At 36.7% G+C, this 23314-nt stretch overlaps 1 long non-coding RNA gene and 2 gene segments (V, D, J or C); 2 read left to right on the forward strand and 1 right to left on the reverse strand.

Moving 5' to 3' along the window:
- Positions 1-6943: 6943 nt before the first annotated feature.
- Positions 6944-10281, reverse strand: LOC311284485. The gene is made up of 2 exons (XR_014626228.1): positions 9089-10281; positions 6944-7383 (listed from the first exon to the last, which is right to left on the reverse strand). It is a non-coding gene; the product is annotated as an uncharacterized lncRNA (long non-coding RNA).
- A 1748-nt stretch (positions 10282-12029) lies between these two features.
- On the forward strand, positions 12030-14518 carry LOC311283996 (Ig kappa chain V region BS-5-like). The segment is given in 4 exons: positions 12030-12078; positions 12166-12444; positions 14345-14414; positions 14512-14518.
- Positions 14519-20233: 5715 nt separating this feature from the next.
- Positions 20234-22030, forward strand: LOC311283997 (Ig kappa chain V-III region PC 7183-like). The segment is given in 3 exons: positions 20234-20282; positions 20370-20603; positions 21981-22030.
- The last annotated feature ends 1284 nt before the right edge of the window (positions 22031-23314 follow it).

The following is a 23314-nucleotide window of genomic DNA, read 5'->3' on the forward strand; positions in this document are numbered from 1 at the left end:
AATCCTCCACATTTGTAGAATAAAACTAGTGTTTGACATTGAGTTGTTTTCGGTCGTTGTTAAAGCTGGTGTTTTTTTTTTTTTTTTTTTTTTTTTTTTTGTTAAAGCTGGTGTTGGGAACTGAAGCTAGCTGTCTCCACACATCACTCCATCTATTATAACTTTATACTTCATTTCTACAAATATAAACCTTTTTACTCCTGAAGTATCAGACAGAGCTGATCATTAAGAGAAATACTATTAAGACCATAACCATCTTTACAGTGTTACTGACAAACATTCAATGTCTCGAATTACACTCAAGAAGAAACTGAACAAACTGAGAGTCTTTTCTACAGTCAAACCAAACATTATTCAGACACCAGATATATCATCTTGTAGATTTTTTTTTTTACTAGTGTGTGCAATACACTATAGTTCATTTATGTAAGTGAGGATAGCAAAATAAAGTAAACTGTGATATATTATACCCAATAGTTCTTCATAAAGTGATTACCAGTAAATTTTATAAACATTTGGGACCAAAAATGATTCAGACACTTTGACCTGATCATGTTTTGCTCAAAGTTATCTGACATTATCAAGATGAATTGATACAGATTAATATTTGTCATATTTTATTACCATTTTCTAAACTATAGCGGATAAACTGATAATGTGAGAAATGTTGAAGGTGTCTGAATATATTTTTGTAATTGTATGATCATGTGTGTTGCTGTGTTAAGAGTTTAGAAAAAGTACTGTAAGTATTGGTAAACGCTTGTTAGTAATTGTAAAACACTGTAATTCAGTGAATAAGTGGAGCGATACTCAGAGCTGGAGTCGAGTCTCGTGACAGAAGCAGATCCTCCATCATCACACACAGATGTGTTTAACCTGCAGCTTTAGTGCTGGATTTTACAGAGACTCTTTCTGCAAGTTTCATCGTTACGCGACAAGAGACTGAATTGAGTGTAGAGCTGCTCCTTCATATTCAACTACTCTTCAGTCGACCAGAAGAGGCTTAGTCAAGTTTATTCGCCGGTTAGTCGCAGAAAAAAAATGGCGGTTGTTTGTGGGAATTACAGTGTGTCAGGCAGGAAACACAATCCTTTCTTCCATCGACCTTAAATATTTCTTATCATTTGAAACATGTCAGTAGTAGCAATTGTACATGGCTGCTCGCTCTAACGTTAACCTAGATAAATGTGCGCTATTATCAGGCGCATCTCCAGGGTGTGTGTGGAGTGAGGAAGCTGAAGTATAGCGCTTTACTGACATGAGGCGCCGGCACAATTACCTGCATTGGTTCCTGATAACAGCTGAAACAACTTCAAATACTTCATTTTTGGTCATTCAGATCAGAGTAACACATCATTCGAAACTAAATTGTCTACTTTTATTTGTGTAAACTCATAATAACAAGAAAATTGAAGGAAACAAACAGGAAGTGTTTTCTGCCGTCTCGTTCTCTGTGAACTGCAGCGTGTCAAAAATGAACTAAAACTCAGTGTATACTTGCCTCACAAACACGAGACATATATCTATAGAAAGCTTGAAATGTCAAGTGATTGTCCACCAATTCAAGTGGCAAACAAATATTCTCAGAATATGTAATCCGTATGAAATCCGCACTGTGGAGATCACGAGCATCGTCGACTAAATCTCTGCAGCCGACAACACAGAAAACATTATCAATAAACTATTCAAATGTTTAGACATTCTCCTTGCAGTTTTCTCAGGACACATTCATAATCATTACTTTTGCCGGTGCGCTGTGGCAAGCTTTATGCGTGCACTTGAGTGCTGATTAGGCGATGTATTATATATCGGCAATTAAAGGCTCATTAATATGATTTATATGGCTTATTAAAAGACACGAGCGATTAATCGGCTAATGAAATGAACAACTACTAGTCGACTTGAAAAATCTGTAGTCGAGGGAATCTCAGTCAATGGATGCGTCCCGATTCAGAGTCTGGATCCTTCGAAGGCCGTGAAGGACCGAGTGTGAAATGGGACGGTCTCTATAGAGGATTGTTCTTGTCGCCTAGCAACAGTGACAGCTGCCGTTGATGAGTGACAGTATAGCGTTTGTACTAAACTTTTTAAAAAAGTTATATTAAACTGTCTGAAAACAAAGCAGGGTTCACAAACTGTCTAAATATGTTCATCATAATAATCCATTTCTCTAATAGAGTATAAACCATGTATAATTGCATCTTAGTATCAAGTCAACATTTGAACCGCTTTAAAGTTTTTTTATTTTTTATATTTGTATCAGTAGATATTTGAGTATGTTGAAACCCAATACGTTTAAAAGTTTAATTCAGCAATTTCTTCTTTTTTTATCACCTTTTTGCCTACTCTTTTTAGACATACTTCTTTTGTCAAATACTGTTTTATTCTACTGTGGCTTCATTTGGAAATATTTCATTTGGCCAAACAGAAACAGACAAAGTAACTGGCAATCTAAATTACTAAATGAGGTTTTATTTAACAAAGTTCGGGAGGAGCAGGTTCAGATAATTAACCAAATTATGCACAGCTGGAGATTAATCAGTAATCAACTCAATGACAGAGTATAAATTCACAGCAGACCTATCTCTGTTCATTGAAAGTTTGTCAGCATCCCTCCTCCACCCCATCTCCTCACTTCCAGTTCCATCTACACTTCCAGTTCCATCTACACTTCCAGTTCCATCTACACTTCCAGTTCCATCTACACTTACCAACTGGGGGGAGTACTTTGGGTTCGGGCCTAACTCCGAGCTCGGAGCCCTCCCCCCAGACAGCACGCCAAATACGCATAAACTTATTGTATTAATTATATGTAGATGTGAACTCGTGAAAATGTAAAATACTCAATAATGGATTCTTATTCATTAAGCTTTTGTATAAAAGCAATATCACACTCACTTATCATCATGCTGGTCTGATATTCGGACTAAACAGCGCTCTATGTTGCTTTATATCAATAAAGGATCATATTAACATGTGAAATCATGAAATGTTTGTAAAGTCTCAATGAAACACCAACTTAAATCTGTGACTCCTGAAGCGTTTGCATAGAGTGTGTTTTACATGAGCGACACACGCTTCAGTGCTCTGCATGTGTTTATAACTCTGTCAAACATCAAACATGATCAACAACTGTTTTTCACTAGAACTGAACCTTCAACCTACAAAAATGACTTTCATCACCATATTGATCTGGACGCTGGCAGTGTTATGTCGAGGTTTGTGTCAGTCAAGATTACAAACGTTATTCACTCGTTATCTTTAAGTGTGTTGTGAAGATATAAGGTTGTAAAAGTGTGTGTGATTTCTAATCTTTCTCTCTTGTCAGAATCTGTTGGGCAGGAGACAGTGACTCAAACTCCCTCAGAGCTGCTCTCTCAAACTGGACAATCAGTCACTGTAACCTGTAAATTTAACAGAGATCCAAACTGCTGTCATGTTGATGATGATGATGATGATGTTGGTAATGCAAAACCCGCTCTATCCTGGTACTTACAGAAACCTGGAGAAACTCCTAAACTCCTGATTTATTACACAAACCGCCTCCAGTCAGGAACTCCATCTAGATTCAGTGGCAGTGGATCTAACAGTGATTTCACTCTGACCATCAGTGGAGTCCAGACTGAAGATGCTGGACATTATTACTGTCAGAGTTACTATTGCAGAACAGATTCTGATGGTTATTGTGTGGGTGATCATACATTCACACAGTGATAAAGAGTCGTACAAAAACCTCCGTCAGTCAGAGTCACAGTGACTGAACTGAAACTGCAGCTGCTCAAACACACACACACACACACACACACACACACACTCAACAGAAACACAAAAATGAACTTAATATCAATAATAAGAAATGATTTTGATCATTTTTTTTTTAGATAATTCTAAATCTAAATCTATTCTCATATGGTTGTTCATCTCTCTGTCTCTGTCCAGGATAGATCAAACCGAAGGCACTATGAATGAAGCATGGTCCACATCATTAAGGAGACCTTCCGATTTCTGACTATCACTGACTTAGCACGTTGCAAGCTCGCAACTATTAAAAAAATTACACCTTTGTTATGAGTCAGCAGTGAGCGGCCGCTTAGGGTAAAGTAGTTGCACTGCATCCTCTGACTATTTCAGGACTGGCTAGTTTGTGATCGTGAGCGCACATTCGCGACGTGACGTCTCAAAGCTACACCGGGTCCTTAATGAACGAATATTTGAAATTATGAGATGCCCAGAATAATCCTTGGTCTAAATTAAATCACAACTAATCTGAGGATCAGCTGTTAAGATAGAAAATTTGAAAAAAATAAAGAGTCATTTAAATTTGGAGTCAAGATTAAATTATTCATGGAGTCAGAATTAAAATTAGAAATCAACTGTTTAATAAATTAAAGTGATTTTTCCAGAAGCGCCCGAAAAGACATACACGCTGAATTCCCTTCGACCACGACACCGGATACCGTTTTTGGTACCAGTGGGTGGAGTTTACAAAGATAACTACCACCCCACTTGATGTTATTCCCTCAGAGATTATAAAAGCAGCTTTTCCTATAATTGGCCCCAGTGTCCAAGTGTTGATTAATTCATCTTTGAACACTGGGGTAGTCCCAAATAGTTTAAGCATGCGGTTGTTCAGCCTCTCCTTAAGAAACAAGGTCTGGATGAGGGTTGCTTTAATAATTATCGGCCTGTCTCTAAGTTATCATTTTTATCAAAACTTTTAGAAAAAGTCGTGCTGTCTCAATTGTTCTTAAATGCAGCCAAGTTATTACAACCTTTTCAACCAGGTTTTACTGCCCATCAAAGCACAGAGTCTGTCTTGCTAAAAGTGATCAATGACATTTTACTTACAGTTGATGCTGGTAAAAATGCTGTATTGATCTTACTTGATCTTACAGCTGCTTTTGATACTGTAGACCATAATATTCTTCTTAGGCGTTTAGAGCATTTATTCTGTATGAAGGGTACAGCCTTACGGTGGTTTAGATCATATCTTAAAGACAAGTCTTTTTCTGTGGAGGCAAGCTCTATTCATCTTCTGCTGCTATTATTAGTGGAGTACCTCAGGGCTCTATTCTGGGTCCACTTCTTTTTAACTTCTATATGCATCCGTTGGGGGATATTATTAAGAAGCATAATGTTCCATTTTTATGCTGATGATACACCGCTGTATCTGCCGTTGAAAGCTGCCGATATCATTCAGACCTTGATGGATTGCATCTGGGACATTAAGGAATGGTTATCAATTATCTGTCTCCAACTTAATGAGGACAAATCAGAAATTATTGTTTTTGGCCCTCCAAAACTGAGGAATAGTCTCATTAAGGAGCTGGGTAACCATTTCCCCTCAATTTCCTCTCAGGTCAGGAACCTTGGAGTCATTCTCGACTCAGACAAATTCATTCTGTTGTAAAGAATAGTTTTTATCAATTGTGGTTAATTTCCAAACTTAAATCATTTTTGTCATTCCAAGACTTGGAGAAGGTTATTCATGCTTTTATTACCTCACGCTTGGACTACTGTAATTCATTGTATTTGGGTCTTCCTCAATCATCGCTTGCACGCCTCCAGATGGTGCCGCTATGCCTCTAAGGCTGCTGACCGGGACAAAGAAATACGATCATGTCACCCCAATTTTAGCTTCGCTTCATTGGCTCCCGATCCATTTTAGAGTTCAGTTTAAAATTCTGTTGTTTGTTTTTAAAGCTCTTAATGATCAAGCTCCATTATATCTTAGAGATCTTCTTGCTCCTCTGTCATCCACTAGATCTTTAAGATCTTCAGACAGGGCTCTTTTATCTATCCCTCGCTCCCGTATAACATCTAAGGGAGATAGAGCCTTTGCTGTTGCTGGCCCTCGTCTATGGACCCAATTGTCTTGCACCTTCAATTGCTATTTTTAAATCTAAATTGAAAACTTATCTTCTTAAATTGAAAACTTATCTGCACTCTGTGAATTAGTTTGTGAATTTCAATATCAAAATATGTCAAAGTGAATTAGAAAGAAATCTTTCTTGAAAATAATCAAAAACATATGAATCGTGAATTGAATCAGATCAACATCTACATTTACTCCTCTAGTCCAGTCACACGTGATCTACCGGTGAAGAGTCTCATTACGTTATATAAGTCACACAAGTCATATAATCTACCACTCAAACTTCATAACGGCCTCATCCCTCCATCAGCGGAAGTGAAACTGCTCCAGTTCAGAGCGTTGAACCAGTAAAAGAGTGAAACTGTGAGTTTGAGATGTAAATCTCATTTGCATTGTCAGGTTTAGTGATTGTGATGGTCTCAGAATAGAGCAGCTCGTCTCCAGTGACCATGTTCAAACCCCAAGAGCTTCATTTCACATTTACTGCTGAATGCAGCTGTTCTCAACTATTACAATTAGGGGTGTAACGAGACCCTTATGTCACCATCCTGAACTCACAATACCATATTATTGCCATACTCCATCAAAATGGTAAATTTGGTTTAACATTGTGTGTGTAAATGAATAGGCTTGGACTTGGTGCTGATAACCCAATGCAGGACAATAGAGACACCAGAATAACAATATTCATGATTCTGAAGATGAAAATACTGAATTATTTCAGACGAATATGCTTGATGTCTCTGACTAGATATATCTAAAATAATGTAGGCCACTTTTTACTGGTAACATCAGACATTTGGCATTATCAGGACCCACAAATATTCCCCCATTGCATTATTATACATTATATTCAACATTATATACAGTAGTTTAATGTAGTAGTGACACGAAAACCCTGTAAACTTCCTAAACTTTCATTTTGGGTGAATAATACGAGACATTTTGCCACTATCCACTGTAATTATTGTTCCACCCCTAATTCCAATCAATCAAAAGCCGCTGAAACTTTAGTGCAGGACTTTGAAGGAACGACACACTGATCAATGATGCAGTCCAACACAAATGTGCGCTTGCGTTCAGATGAAGCTTTATTGAATGAACAGCAATGGCAGCACATTGACAGACTGCTTCAGTATTGAGCTGTAAATCACGTGACGCTCAGATACGCTGGTCTTCACTGGAGAAACATCAGCACTCGGAGCTCTTGAGGAACGAGGCCTCGTGAGCAGCTCCGGCATGTGTTCCTCTGCAGACGAAGCGCTCTGCGGCTTCCCAGCGTGCTTTGCTGAGGCTCAGGACGCTGCTGCGACTGTAGAGACCGTCCCGCTCGCTCTCTGCGCTGGTCTGAACCCCCTCGGTGACCTCTGACCCGTCCAGCGTCCAGCTCACCGTCGCCCCCTGTGGAGAGTAAGAGCTGAGCAGGCAGAGCAGAGCGGGGGGGTCTCCAGAGATCAGCAGAGAAGAGGGAGACAGCAGAGACACGGAGGGAGACACGGAGGGACCCGCTGGACACACACACACACACACACACACACACAGACACACACACACACACACACACACACATTCATGAGTGATCATTTGATTAAAATATACAAGTTACATTTTAAATGATCCACAGAATGAGTTTGAAAAACATTGTCCAAGTAAATTGATGGTTATATTGTGATGTCGTTATAAGATCTAGAAAACTAATTTAAAATGATCATTTCAATATTAAATGTATTTTGAAAATATTCTGCTATTCAGAAACTCACGATCATAAACATCAGCAAATTTGATTGTTTAAATGATTAATTTTCAAAATGCTCTTCAACTGTTTCTTTTTGTCTGATGAAAATTATAAAAAAATTATATGTATTTTGTCCACATTATACAACTTTTGTTTCATGCGTTTAAAAAAGCCCTTAATAGTTACATTTACCAAGAATTATAGACACAATTATATATGAAGAAATTATTGAATAGATTTTAAAGAATCTGCAGTCAAAAGGAACTAAATGTTAGCAATAATAAGATGTTAAATTATTTATATAAAATTAAAAATTACATTTAAAAATATTAATATGAATTATAAAATTTAAATAAATGATTAAATAAATAAAAAATATTGAATTTCCTCAGAATTGTTACAGAACCTTTTAATCTCAATCAAATTTTTAAAAACATTGTCCACATAAAATACATTTATTCATAAGATTTAGAATAAAGTATTACAAAAGTATTTTTAAAAATATTCTTCTATTTTGATACTCAGAATTAATTGTATTTTTCAGCCCATTTTCAATTATGATTTTTTTTTATTCTTGTGTTAAGACACAATCATAATCATCCGCAAACTTAATAGTTTAAATGATTGATTTTTAAAATGCTCTTTAACTAAATTTCTCTTTGTCTGATGGTAATACAGTAAAAAGCACAATCATTTCATCTTTACTGTAGTTTCACCTCACTGCTTTCATTCATAGACACTATCCTGAGTTTAGTTTCAAAATATTCTCCATTTAATCAGTATTACTAAATATTGTACATTGTAAAAATACTATGGTAAAAATGATTAATTGGTAAAGGGTTTGTTGCTTTACTGTATACACTGAAAACTGGTAATAGATTTAACTATCTAGATTTAACTAAGTTAAATATAACTTAACACAATATATTATTTGTGTTTAATCACCATTCAATAGACTTCCTTGTAAACAGAAATATAAGTAAACTTAGTTTAAATTTAGTTTATCAAATAAATTTCTTTTTGCCTGATGATGAACTGATGACATTTATTTTGTCTATTATCCAACTTTTGTGTCAAATTAAATATATTTAGAAATAACTGAAAACATTGCAATAACTGAAAATACAATGAAATGTTAGCACATATTATGTGTGAAATTACTAATGTAAAACATTATGAATGTGAACTATGGATTGAAATGTAATAAACATAGAATATCACCAAATATGACATTCATAATATAGCAGACAATATTACAGTAAATTTAAATGCATGAATGCGTGCAATCAATCAGTAAAATAGACTAAAATGTGACAATAAATAAGAGTTGAAGTAAAGTAAAGCAAATAAAGCATTTCAATAATGTATTTTTGTAATAAATTAAGAATATTGTTGGCAAATGCTGTTAAATAACCTTAAACCTCCTTCTAAAAACACACACATCATACGTTTTTATAGATAATTTAAGAAAGACTTACAGCTTCTGATCGTCAGTTCAGTTCCTCCACCGAAAGTCCACCACAGTGTTTCATTCTAGTGAAAGAGTCGTACAAAAACCTCCGTCACACTCAAATGAACACACACACACACATTCTTGTACATCTATCTTTATGAGGACATTTATTGACACAATGCAATCTTTAGCCGCTTACCCTAACCTTACCCATCACAACTAAGTGCCTAACCTGAACCCCTGACCCTAAACCGACCCTTGACCTCATTATAACCTTATCCCTAAAACCAAGTCTTGACTCAAACAGGCCTTTAAAGGCTCTCAGAAAGTGAAGACCGGCCAACATGTCCTCTCTTTACTCTCTTTGTCCTCACTCCAATGGTCTAAAACTCAAACTGGTCCTCACAAAGATAGTTGAACAAGTACACACACACACACACACACACACACACACACACACACACACACACACACACACTGATGTGAGACTCAACAGCAGATCTTCTCAACATCAGGGTTATTGAACTGAAGTGAAAATCAGTCTCATCGTATGGCATATTTATAATAATAATAAAAAAAATTAATACATCAATTGGTGTAATCAATCCATAAAATAGAATTAAATGTGACAATAAATGAGATTTGAAATTAGGTTAAGCTTTTCAATAATACATTTTGTGATAAATTAAGAATATCTTTGCCAAATAAAAACCTTAAAACTTCTTTTAAAAACACACACATCATACAGTTTCATCAGATCATTTAAGAAAAAAAAAAAGATGAAAACATCTTTATGATGAAACAAAAGCTTTATAATGAAATCTTCAGCCAGATTTAGATGGTCATTCTCTATTGGATGACCTTTGACCTGTTATACAGTATCATGGATGATATAAATCTGCAGCTCAGGTATTAAATTCTCTCAGCATCAAAGTCTGAATGAAACTGATCATTAAAACAGTGTTTAGAGCGAGAAGATCGACCCAAAATAACATGAAGTAAATCATGAGTTTCTGTTTCTGAAAATGATCCACAGAAGTTTATTAGCAAAGACACTAAAAGACAAAACAGTGTTTCTTCTGTCTTCAGGGAAATGATGTGGAGTGTGTTTGCATATTGATCAGATCTTCAGTGTGTGAGAGTGTTTATAGTGCTGTGAGTTTAACACTTCATCACTGACACACACAACAATCTTCATCAACATGACCTTCATCATCATCTTCATCTGGACTCTCACAGCGTTTGCTCAAGGTTTGTGGAGCACAAGTTTGATATTAATTTATTTCTTCAAGTATATTGTCAAAGTTTTGAGTGTATTTTCTTCTTGTTGTGTTTCAGAGTGTAGAGGACAGATCACCGTCACTCAGAGTCCCTCAATAACAGCAGAACAACCAGGAGGAACTGTGAATATCAAATGTAAAACCAGCAGTGATTCACTTAATGGAAATCATATATTCTGGTACTCACAGAAACCTGGAGAAGCTATTAAACTTAAACTCCTGATTTATTTGGCCCACACCCTCGAGTCAAGAACTCCATCTAGATTCAGTGGCAGAGGATCTAAAAGTGATTTCACTCTGACCATCAGTGGAGTCCAGACTGAAGATGCTGGACATTATTACTGTATGAGTGCACACTGGATCAACAATGGCTGGGTGTTCACACAGTGATAAAGAATCGTACAAAAACCTCCGTCAGTCAGAGTCACAGTGACTGAACTGAAACTGCTGCTGCTCACACACACACACACACACACACACACACACACAGTCAAGTTATTCATAGATATTAAATGAAACATAAAGCATTCATTGAGTTTTTAACTTACTAAATACTTTATCTTATCTCTTTATCTTATTACATTTATCTAAAACTATATCTATGATTTGTCCGCATGTTCTTGTTTCATCATGAATCTGCAGGAGTGTTCATGCTCCACTGACTGAAGTTTACTTATAAAATGTGAGTTAAAGCCCTGATCTAATGAAAGACCTGAAACTAAAATGACACAAAGGAAATATCATTGAGTTTCAAACTGCCAGAAAAACTCAATCAAGTTCCACTTTCAGTCGATGCAGAAACATAAAGACTGTTGTCTGTAAATGTGTCATCTTTGATATTCTCAGTCTCAATATCCAGTTTTATTGAACAAAACATATAAATTATACAATTTATTGTTTTAACAAGTTGAAAACGAAGACAAAAACTAATTTCAGGTCATCAAGTGTTAATTTTACAATCAAGAATCGACTGAAAACGACAAATAAGAGTCTAAAAGAAACAGCATTAGAAAGAGAAGAATATGTTTCTCTGTAATGTTTGATTCACTTTATCAGCTTTAACTTTCAAAAAGTTGATCTGAATGTTTTTAGAGAAGAGTTTTCACAAAGCCTGTGATCACTAAAGCAATGAAAGAAGTTATATTATAGATTTGAAGTGTCATTTTCATGATCAACTTCACTGAAACTCGCTTTGTTAAATCAAAGATCAGATGTGAAGAAACACAAGAACTGAATTCACTACAGTTTAAGACTCTGAATAAAACCTTAAGCAGACTTTGTGTGTCACATCACTTTATAATTAATTTCTATAAACCTTTTTACTCCTGAAGTATCAGACAGAGCTGATCATTAAGAGGAAATACTATTAAGAATATAAATGCCAGTTTGGAAATATTGCTGTTCATTTAACAATATATTAGACAAAAATCAATTAGTACCAAAATAAAAAGTGGAGCCAAAATACCAGCCAAATGTTATTTTCTTTCAATGTATTTTTAACCCTTTAGAATCGAATTATCTTTGAGGAAGAAAAGAGTCTGTTTTGTGTCTGTTAATGAGTGACTGTCTTCAGGGAAATGATGTGGAGTGTGTTTGCATATTGATCAGATCTTCAGTGTGTGAGAGTGTTTATAGTGCTGTGAGTTTAACACTTCATCACTGACACACACAACAATCTTCATCAACATGACCTTCATCATCATCTTCATCTGGACTCTCACAGCGTTTGCTCAAGGTTTGTGGAGCACAAGTTTGATATTAATTCATTTCTTCAAGTATATTGTCAAAGTTTTGAGTGTATTTTCTTCTTGTTGTGTTTCAGAGTGTAGAGGACAGATCACCGTCACTCAGAGTCCCTCAATAACAGCAGAACAACCAGGAGGAACTGTGAATATCAAATGTAAAACCAGCAGAGATGTGTTCAGTGGAAATTGTTTATCCTGGTACTTACAGAAACCTGGAGAAGCTCCTAAACTCCTGATTTATTATGCCAACACCCTCGAGTCAGGAACTCCATCTAGATTCAGTGGCAGTGGATCTAACAGTGATTTCACTCTGACCATCAGTGGAGTCCAGACTGAAGATGCTGGACATTATTACTGTATGAGTTTATACTGGCCTGAGAGCATTCAGTGGTTCACACAGTGATAAAGAGTCGTACAAAAACCTCCGTCAGTCAGAGTCACAGTGGCTGAACTGAAACTGCAGCTGCTCAAAGGAGGATCTGAAATAACATCGTCACACTTGCATCTGAAATAAAACCATCTAAATTAAACTCTTTATTAGATTATAGAGGTCAGAAATAAAAGCATACGCTGAGAGAAACAACTAGACAAAGCCCACCAGTGTCCCTGCCCTTACAGAACAAAAATATATGGGAATATACTGTAAAATATAATGCTATATATTACATTTAATACATTTCCATATATGGGAAACTACAGTAGTGCTTATATTCTTCAATATACTGCAATATATGCATTGACCATGGCTATATAAAAAAAATTAAAATATTATTAATTATTGTGTACATATATTGAACATACATGTTCCCATGTAAATGTATGTTCTCACACACACACACACACACACACACACACACACACACACACACATACATTTTTTCACAGCATTTATTTGATCATTAATGTGATAATTCTGGATATGGATATTGCTTATTGAGTTCTACATATAAACACAATTCTCACCTCTGAAAGGTTTTCCTCAGTGGGTTTTACAGCAATATGCCACACAATGCGTTGATATTTTCGATGAAATGCGTTGATTTGTTAGTGTGAGTGATGAACAGCGTCATGATATTGGAAACTGGCATTTCTTACCATATTATTTTAATATAGGCTACTTAAATGATGAAAACACTGGTTTCATAGAAAGCGGTCTATTTCTGCACTGATCAATAAGTCGAATACATATCTAAGCCTCTCCCTCCTATTGAGCGCTGGAATTATTACTTTATTAATACATTTATTTATGATTTCACTTTTCTAACGTTTTTGAAATTTTTGGAACTGCTAACACACACACACACACACACACACACCAGCTCTTGAAGCTCCGCCCCCTGTGCCGGGAGCAGCAGCTCATTTGCAAGGGTGTGTTTTTGCTCACCCTCAAACAGTGATGATTTTAACATGCTATAAAAATATCTGTGGGGTATTTTGAGCTAAAACTTCACACACACACACTCTGGGGACATCAGAGACTTATTTTACATCTTGTGAAAAGGGCATTATACACCCCTTAACTTACTGACATTAAAGGACAAGTTCGGTATTTTACACTTAAAGCCCTGTTTACAGATCGTTTCTGATGAAATAGAACGGTTAAGATTAAAATTTGGACACATGCTGCTGTCCCAAGAATTTTAGGTTTATTTCGCTTCCCCATGTTTATCTTCAATCTATATCATAATCTCTGTGAGGTTCATCATGAATCTGCAGGTGTTTTAATGCTTCGCTGAAGTTTATTAATATGTGAGCAAAAGCCCTGATCCAATGAAAGACCTGAAATGAAAACAAGACAAATGGACTCAAACACATGAAGTTATTATTTTATTTCAAACTATGTTGATTGAATTGTAATAAAATTATGACTGAATGATAAAGCACACGTACAGTTGTGTATGAAACACACAAAGCAGAGCAGACGACAGATCAGAAAAAGAAATATTCAAGCCTGTTTCCACCTTAGATTAATAATAATAATAATTAATAATTATTATTTTTAAACTGATTTGATTATTTACTGCCGACATGCAGTTTTCTGCCAAGAGTGAATCACAGAGAAACAAACTATTATTGAGTGTTTGATGAGGGAAAATGAACTTCTTAACATTGTCATATTCCTCATTTCTGCTCTTCTGTCGTGACTGAGACTCATTTGAGAGGAAACGGCTTTGAATTTGTGTCCCACCCCTGAGACTGAAGCTCAATATCAGCGTCTGTCAGTCAGACTGTTCATCCAACATCTCTGTCCTTCAGTTTCACTCATTCCCAGTAAAGATGAGGACACACACACTGATCTTCTGCTCTCTGCTGCTGCTCCTCAACGGTGACACTCACTTTCACTGCATTTACTACTTTACATTTACTTGTTTTAGCAAAGATCATTCATTTATTCTGCTGATTTTCTTCTTGTTGTGTTTCAGAGTGTAGAGGACAGATCACCGTCACTCAGAGTCCCTCAATAACAGCAGAACAACCAGGAGGAACTGTGAATATCAAATGTAAAACCAGCAGTGATGTTTATTACAGTAGAGCTCATTATATATTCTGGTACTTACAGAAACCTGGAGAAGCTCCTAAACTCCTGATTCGTTATGCAGACCGCCTCGAGTCAGGAACTCCATCTAGATTCAGTGGCAGTGGATCTAACAGTGATTTCACTCTGACCATCAGTGGAGTCCAGACTGAAGATGCTGGACATTATTACTGTCAGAGTTTCCATTGCAGAGCAAATTCTTATAGTAATTGTGGGAGTGATCGTACATTCACACAGTGATAAAGAGTCGTACAAAAACCTCCGTCAGTCAGAGTCACAGTGACTGAACTGAAACTGCAGCTGCTCACTCACTCTCACACTCAACAGTGAAGAAACACAAAAATGAACTTAATTTCAGAAATGATAAGAAATGATTTTGATCATTATTTTAGATAATTGTTGGTTTATCTATTCTCATATGGTTGTTCATCTCTCTGTCTCTGTCCAGGATAGATCAAACCGAAGGCATGGAGCATGGGGCATATCATTAAGGAGACCTTCCGATTTCTGACTATCACTGACTTAGCACGTTGCAAGCTCGCAAATATTTAAAAAAAATTACACCTTTGTTATGAGTCAGCAGTGAGCGGCCGCTTAGGGTAAAGTAGTTGCACTGCATCCTCTGACTATTTCAGGACTGGCTAGTTTGTGATCGTGAGCGCACATTTGCGACGTGACGTCTCAAAGCGACACCGGGTCCTTAATGAATGAATATTTGAGATTATGAGATGCCCAGAATAATCCTTGTTCTAAATTAAATCACAACTAATCTGAGGATCAGCTGTTAAAATAGAAAATTTGAAAAAACAAAGAGTCACTTAAATTTGAAGTCAGATTAAATTATTCATGGAGTCAGAATTAAAATTAGAAATCAACTGTTCACTCTCCGAAAAAAAGGTACAAAAGCTGTCACTGTGGCGGTATCCTTTTCAAAAGGTACACCTTTGTACCTAAAGAGTGCATATAAGTCCCTCAAAGGTACATATTGGTACCAAACGTGTACATATTAGTACCTAAATGGTACATATTAGAACCCTTTTGAAGGGTACTGTACTGTCCCAGTGACAGCTTTTGTACCTTTTTTTCTGAGAGTGTTTAATAAATTAAAGTGATTTTTCCAGAAGCGCCTGAATTCACATACACGCTGAATTCCCTTCGACCACGACACCGGTTTTTGGGGCTAGAGGGTGGAGTTTACAAAGATAACTACCACCCCACTCAATCTCTCACTATTCCATCAGAGATTAAAAGCAGCTTTTCCTATTGGCCCCAGCGTCCAAGTGTTGATTAATTCATCTAGTTCTAAATAGTTTAAGCATGCGGTTGTTCAGCCTCTGCTTAAGAAACAGGTCTGGATGAGGGTTGCTTTAATATTTATCGGCCTGTCTTAAATAATCATTTTTATCAAAACTTTTAGATAAAGTTGTGCTGTCTCAATTGAACTTGTTTTTAAATGCAGCCAAGTTATTACAACCTTTTCAATCTGGTTTTACTGCCCATCAAAGCACAGAGTCTGTCTTGCTAAAAGTGATCAATTACATTTTACTTACAGTTGATGCTGGTAAAAATGCTGTATTGATCTTACTTGATCTTACAGCTGCCTTTGATACTGTAGACCATAATATTCTTCTTAGGTGTTTAGAGCATTTATTCTGTATTAGCCTCACAGTGGTTTAGATCATATCTTAAAGAGAGGTCTTTTTCTGTGGAGATAGGCAAGTTCTCTTCATCTTCTGCTGCTATTATTAGTGGAGTACCTCAGGGGTCTATTCTGGGTCTGCTTCTTTTTAACCTTATATATGCGTCCGTTGGGGGAAATTATTAAGAAGCACAATGTTTTATTCCATTTTTATGCCGATGATACACCGCTGTATCTGCCGTTGAAAGCTGGCGGTTACATTCAGACCTTGATGGATTGCATCCGGGACATTTAGGAATGGTTATCAATTAACTTTCTCCAACTTAATGAGGACAAATCAGAAATTATTGTTTTTGGCCCTATTATTAAGGAGCTGGGTAACCATTTCCCCTCAGTTTCCTCTCAGGTCAGGAACCTTGGAGTCAATCTTGACTCAGAATTATGTTTATCTAAACAAATTAATTCTGTTGTAAAGAATAGTTTTGATCAATTGTGGTCAATTTCCAAACTTAAATCATTTTTGTCATTCCAAGACTTGGAGAAGGTTATTCATGCTTTTATTACCTCACGCTTGGACTACTGTAATTTATTGTATTTGGGTCTTCCTCAATCATCACTTGCACGCCTCCAGATGGTGCAAAATGCCTCTAAGGCTGCTGACCGGGACAAAGAAATACGATCATGTCACCCCAATTTTAGCTTCGCTTCATTTGCTCCCGATCCATTTTAGAATTCAGTTTAAAATTCTGTTGTTTGTTTTTAAAGCTCTCCATTATTAATGCTCCATTATATCTTATATATGTTTTTAAAGGGACACTTCACCCATTTGCATTAAGCTTTGTATTGTTAGAAACCCAGTCATATATTATAATAAATGTGGATTTTTCATCCATTTTTCCATGAGATGGGAGAAATAAGGATTTAAGTGTTTTACTTCCTGCTTATTATGACGTAAAAATCATCATTTTGCGTCATAATAAGCAGGAAGTCACATTTCATTGAAAAGTGTAGAGACTACAGACACTCGTTCCTCATCTTTCCCAGGGGGCGGGAACCGCTCACGCTACAGCCCTATTACAGATCAGTGGGTGGGACTTGACTTTCTGAAAACTAAAAGCAATATCCTCCATCTTGTTTGGAAGCTAAGCTAACAGGCGCTGTGGAGACAGATGTAAAGTTATGACAATAGCGGAGGAGAGTGCTCAATATGATATAGAGGAAGAGGATTTCAGAAGTCTGATGCTTGAATCAGGTGTTTGTGGCTACCTTTACAAGCCGCATTATAGCGAAGAGCAGCCGAGGCAGAAGACCTGCCTGCCGCGGACGAGGAGCCCGGACTGGCTCGGGTTAGGGCGGACTGGTGGCGCCGGTGATCTCACTATGCAACTACGAACCGCTACGAACACAGAGATAGAGTCCGACTGTGGCAAAGAATTTCAACAATGACAACTTCTCCTGGGCGAAATCTCTGAATCAGACGAGGACACGGACGTTTGTGTTGTGAATCAGACGAGGACACGGACGTTTGTGTTGTGAATCAGACGAGGACACGGACGTTTGTGTTGTGAACTATCCTAGTTTCGCACCGCATCTGACTGAACATCCAGGTAACGTTACAATGCAATAATTCACCACTTCGAAAGAAATACAAATGAAGAGTAATTCACTAATGAGTTCGCCAACTAACTAGACATTTTGTGTGAAATTAATTTCAAGCTCTGGTGGTAGCTAGCCTTGTAGACGGAAGAGTTATTTCTCTTAGGCAGATATGCGCTTTCTGGATTAGTGGGAGTGGCTTGCGCAGCTGTGCAATGTGGTGCATTGTGGGAGTTGGTGTCTTTCATACAAATGCGTCCTGAAGTTACTTTCTTTCTTTCCTCGGCCAAGAAGGCACCAAATTCAAAATTAATTTTACATTTCGACTACATATATGACCCACTTTCAATAAAGATCAATGTTCCCATGGGTGAAGTGTCCCTTTAAAGCTCTTAATGATCAAGCTCCATTATATCTTAAGAGATCGTCTTGCTCCTCTGTCATCCACTAGATCTTTAAGATCTTCAGACAGGGCTCTTTTATCTATCCCTCGCTCCTGTCTAACATCTAAGGGAGATAGAGCCTTTGCTGTTGCCGCTCCTCGTCTATGGACCCAATTGTCTTGCACCTTCAATTGCTATTTTTAAATCTAAATTGAAAACTTATCTTCTTAAATTGAAAACTTATCTGCACTCTGTGAATTAGTTTGTGAATTTCAATTCAAAATATATCATAGTGAATAAGAAAGAAATCTTTCTTGAAAATAATCAAAAACCTATGAATCGTGAATTGAATCAGATCAACATCTACATTTACTCCTCTAGTCCAGTCACACGTGATCTACCAGTGAAGAGTCTCATTACGTTATATAAGTCATACAAGTCATATAATCTACCACTCAAACTTCATAACGGTCTCATCCCTTCATCATCAGAAGTGAAACTGCTCCAGTTCAGAGCGTTGAACCAGTAAAAGAGTGAAACTGTGAGTTTGAGGTGAAAATCTCATTTGCATTGTCAGGTTTAGTGATTGTGATGGTCTCAGAATAGAGCAGATCATGTTCAAACCCCAAGAGCTTCATTTCACATTTAGGGGAGACCGGAGTTGTAACACTGGGTCAGTTTGACACGTCAGAGCTATGGTGATGTCATCAATATCACACACCGCATCATGTGACTGTGATCAACATTGTACGTTTTATGACCAAAAACAATTTTTCAGGAGGAAAAGTAAAAAATGATTATTTTTATAAAGATTATTTTTTGCCGAACAATCATTGTATTGTAGATCATTTGACTTGCATAATCTAAAGTAGATATTTCTCTAGTTTAATTTGATGCTTTACACTCATAACTTCAAACCCACATGCTAAAACAGTTAGCTATGTTACGGCTGTTTGCGGTGAGGATAGTTTTAACAGTTCATTAAAAATATTACAACCAAACCCTTAAGATGATTCCAGTTATCAATCACATTCCCTGTTAAGACAAAATCATGTGAGTTTTTGTTGCACATTGAGGGATTTATGAACATGTTTCCATTATAGTTTATGTGCATGTCTTCTTATCGGATAAAAACATCATCACCTCAGTTGAGCACATACGATTTTTTCTGCACATTTTTAGAATTGATGTTCATCTCGGCATTTCCATCCGACGTTTTTTTATGTGAGTCAATCCCAAAATTCACTTAAAATGGCTGGATGGCAACATAGCTAGTGACTGAACTGTTGTGTGACAGGAATTGAGAACACACACACATGATCACACACACAAACACACACAGCAGTTGTTTTTGTGCTAAATTTGAAGTCCTTAAAAAATACAATACATGACTTTATTAAAAACTGATTATTCTTTGTTCTTCAAACACATTCTTGCACACATTTAGATTGTGTGGATCTTATTTCAGCAAATTATCTCTCATTGTTCCATCGATCCCCAGCCTGAGTTACAACAGGACAGGGTTATGTCTCAACAACGACCTCTTTGTGTTTGACAATAACTCACATAATCTGTGATTGTGTTGTACATGTCCAAGTGAGTTATATTTCTAGCAGACAAATGTGGAAACCATGTCTCAAATTTTGAGAGATAAAGAACAAACAAGCACTGAGTTACCGATGCTCAAACAACAGGTGTTTCTCTCCTCCGTCTCTCGGCTGAACGCAGCTGTTCTCCACTATTACAGTCAATCAAGAACATTTAGTGTCTTCATCAAATCACTCATTATTGTGTTTTAGCTCAGCCCAAAATAATGCAACAAGTGAATAAACATCTATACAAAGCTGTTGCACAAACATAATGTGAGTGTTTCTTCTGTCTTCAGGTAAATGATGTGGAGTGTGTTTGCATATTGATCAGATCTTCAGTGTGTGAGAGTGTTTATAGTGCTGTGAGTTTAACCACTGACACACACAACAATCTTCATCAACATGACCTTCATCATCATCTTCATCTGGACTCTCACAGCGTTTGCTCAAGGTTTGTGGAGCACAAGTTTGATATTAATTCATTTCTTCAAGTATATTGTCAAAGTTTTGAGTGTATTTTCTTCTTGTTGTGTTTCAGAGTGTAGAGGACAGATCACCGTCACTCAGAGTCCCTCAATAACAGCAGAACAACCAGGAGGAACTGTGAATATCAAATGTAAAACCAGCAGTGATGTGAGGAGATGGGATGATGGGGATGAAGGTTTATTCTGGTACTTCCAGAAACCTGGAGAAGCTCCTAAACTCCTGATTAGTTATGTAAAAACCCTCGAGTCAGGAACTCCATCTAGATTCAGTGGCAGTGGATCTAACAGTGATTTCACTCTGACCATCAGTGGAGTCCAGACTGAAGATGCTGGACATTATTACTGTCAGAGTTTCCATTGCAGAGTACAAAGTTCTGGTAGTTATTGTGAGAGTGATGAAACATTCACACAGTGATAAAGAGTCGTACAAAAACCTCCGTCAGTCAGAGTCACAGTGACTGAACTGAAACTGCAGCTGCTCAAAGGAGGATCTGAAATAACATCGTCACACTTGCATCTGAAATAAAACCATCTAAATTAAACTCTTTATTAGATTATAGAGGTCAGAAATAAAAGCATATGTTGAGAGAAACAACTAGACAAAGTCCACCAGTGTCCCTGCCCTTACAGAATAAAAATATATATGGGAATATACTGCAAAATATTATGCGATATATTACATAATACATTTCCATATATGGGAAACTAGTGCTTATATTTTTCAATATACTGCAATATACGGATTGACCATGGCTATATATTAATAAATATAAAATATTATTAATTATTGTGTACACATATTGAACATACATGTTCCCATACAAATGTAAATGTATGTTCACACACACACACACACACACACACATTCACGGAATGAGTTACAACAGATTTCTAGTTCAGTATTACTGAATATAAAATTACATACATTATGGTATATTACATATTTTTCAATATATAAAAAGTGGCAATTCCTTATGTATTATTAAATATATTGTTATAGGCTATATTAACACAATATATTATTCTGTATATTTTCAAATAAACTGTTAAACCATTTAATATATTGATCATTCACATGGGAAATATATTTTCTTTTCATAAGGGTGAGTCTCAGTGATATTTGTTTTAAATTTCCTCATATTCATATCTTTAGGGAGAATAAAAATATGGTGGAAACTGACTGACCGACTGACTGATCTCTGCACAGCTTTGAGGTTTTGTGGTCTTCTAGATCAGTGATATGACTGAGATCTCTATCAGCCGTTCGCCATATTGGATCTGTCAAATACAGTCGAGAGCAAGTTAACTGTCGACTGCATCTGAAGCCTTTTAATAAAGTTTCATGAGAACTAGTGAATATAATCACTGTGGGACATCGATTAAAATGCACAAAGTTCCATTAGTTGCTTTTATTTGAGACTCAACATGTGGATCAAGATGTGGTTATACTCTAAGAAACAACTACAATACTGACAAATTACAAGTATAAAATCATAAAACACTGATCAATCTCTTTATAAACTACAGGCAGGTTCTGCTCCTTATCAATCAGTCAGTACAGTATCAACTTACACTGTATAAACACACACAGTCCTGTATGAACACACACCAGTGAAGGCCAGCGCTGCTCTTAGACCTCGACTCTCATCCTGATGATCCAGCAGTTCATCCGCTCAAAGAAGAGGATCTGACAGATAATGAAGATAATCACTGACCTCTACTGGCTCATTCCCTTCAGAACAACCTTATTCACATGTATGAAGATCTATATCTGCAGTAAACATTAGCTCATATTCTCACAGCATTTAGTTGATCATTAATAAGATAATTCTGCATATGGATATTGCTAAGGTTTTCCTCTAGCAGTGGGTTTAACAGCAATATGCTGCACAATGCGTTGATATTTTTGATGAAAATGCATTGATTTGTTAGTGTGTGAGATGAACAGTGTCATGATATTGGAAACTGGTATTTCTTACTGTGGCACGATGGTGAGGCGGAGAGCAAGATTAGAACTAAGATAAGCAAAAGCTCACGTGAAGATACTCAAAGTCTTAACTGTAGCCAACTACGCCACCTAGGGACTTTCACCCCAAGATATACTAGTACTCAGAAAATCTAAACCCCAGGTTCGTTCTTTCCAGAGAGGACTGAGACAGTTCTGCCAATTAAAACAATTTTTGTTTTATTGCACATGACAGTCACTAACAAGTACCTTCAATACATTTACCTTTTACATTACCAACACATACAAGAAAAAGGTACTTAAAATAAAATAAAAATAAAGATTTAAACATTACGGGCAGCACTTGGGTCGTCAAAAGACACTAACAGGGAAAGAGAATCCTGCCCCACCCCAAACAGTAATCGCTCACTACAACCAACCACTCACACTGGTGTTGCACACTAGAAAGGGAATAAGAAACTCACACTCAAGTGTTAAACACAATACCCCCAAAAAGAGAGGTGGGCAAAGTACCCTTTCTACCATTGGCCACAGGAGACCCGAGCGCTTACATTAATTACAAATTATATAAACAAAGAAAGGAAATCAAAATCATACAGATTATAACAATTACTAATAAAAGAAAATACCACAAAACAAAGACATTAATGAAAATAAAACAACATTCAAAATAGAAACAAAACAGCAGCGTAATCCAGGGCCGTGCGTCTTGCCATTAAAGATAAGCTTACACCGCTCAGAGCTGGAAGCAAGCCTGTTATGCACGTTCCTTCCAACCTGCACGCACACACAGCAGTGAAATTAACTTTTTTTTATAAACATGAAACGATCCACCAGAAAAGAGATCATACTCACTGCGTTTTCAATGATTCTAACACGACTGTACAGGTTCTCGCTGCACTCAAATTGTGTAGTGACTGCAGGACACAAACTTTAAAATTACACACTGATATTATAAAATCACATTCCATATTCCGCTCATTCACATACCTGATCACGCAAGGAGCAGACTAAATGCCCCGAACCACACGA

Source organism: Rutilus rutilus, assembly GCF_951802725.1.
Source record: "Rutilus rutilus genome assembly, chromosome: 24".
Classification (NCBI taxonomy): Eukaryota; Metazoa; Chordata; class Actinopteri; order Cypriniformes; family Leuciscidae; genus Rutilus; species Rutilus rutilus.